This window comes from Nannospalax galili, unplaced genomic scaffold (assembly GCF_000622305.1).
Source record: "Nannospalax galili isolate Female #2095 unplaced genomic scaffold, S.galili_v1.0 scaffold158, whole genome shotgun sequence".
NCBI lineage: Eukaryota > Metazoa > Chordata > Mammalia > Rodentia > Spalacidae > Nannospalax > Nannospalax galili.
The window spans coordinates 2,243,699-2,244,588 of NW_008345290.1; positions in this window are offsets into that span (position 1 = coordinate 2,243,699).

An 890-nucleotide genomic window follows, 5' to 3' on the forward strand; every position below is an offset into this window, starting at 1 on the left:
ACATTCAGTAAAGTGGCAGGTTACAAAATTAACCTGCAAAAATCTGTAGCCTTTCTATACACCAATGACAAGCAATCAGAGAAAGAGTACATGGAAATACTCCCTTTCCTAATAGCCTCACAAAATTTATCTCAGAATGAACCTGACCAAAGACATTAAGGACCTCTACAATGAAAATTTTAAATCTTTAAAGAAAGAGATTGAGGAAGACATCAGAAGATGGAAGGACCTCCCATGCTCATGGATTGGAAGAATTAATATTGTGAAAATGATCATCCTACCAAATGTCATTTATAGATTCAATTCAATGGCAATCAAAATCCCCATGACATTTTTCACAGAATTGGAAAAAACCATCCTAAGATTCATACGGAAGCAACCCTGAACACTAAGAGCAGTCCTGGGGCGGGGGATTACTATACCAGATTTTAAGATGTATTACAGAGTTATAGTCATAAAAACAACATGGTACTAGCACAAAATAGACCCATAGATGAATGGAACAAAATTGAAGGCCCAAATATGAGTAAATACAATTTCAGCCAACTGATATTTGACAAAAGGGCCAAGACTATTCACTGGAGCTAAGACAGCATGTTCAGCAAATGGTGCTGACAAAACTGGATCTCCACCTGTAGAAGAATGAAACTAAACCCCTATCTTTCACCCTGCACAAAAGTCTATTCTAAATGGATCAAAGACCTCAATGTAAAGCCTGAAACTCTGAAAATGTTAGAAGAAAACATTGGGGAAAACCTACAAAATACAGGTGTAGGAAAAGATTTTCTAACCCAGACATCAATTGTTCAGGAAACAAGGGCAAGAATTAACAAATGGGACCTCATTAAACCAAAAAGCTTCTGTACATCAAAGGAGGCAACCAGGGAAGC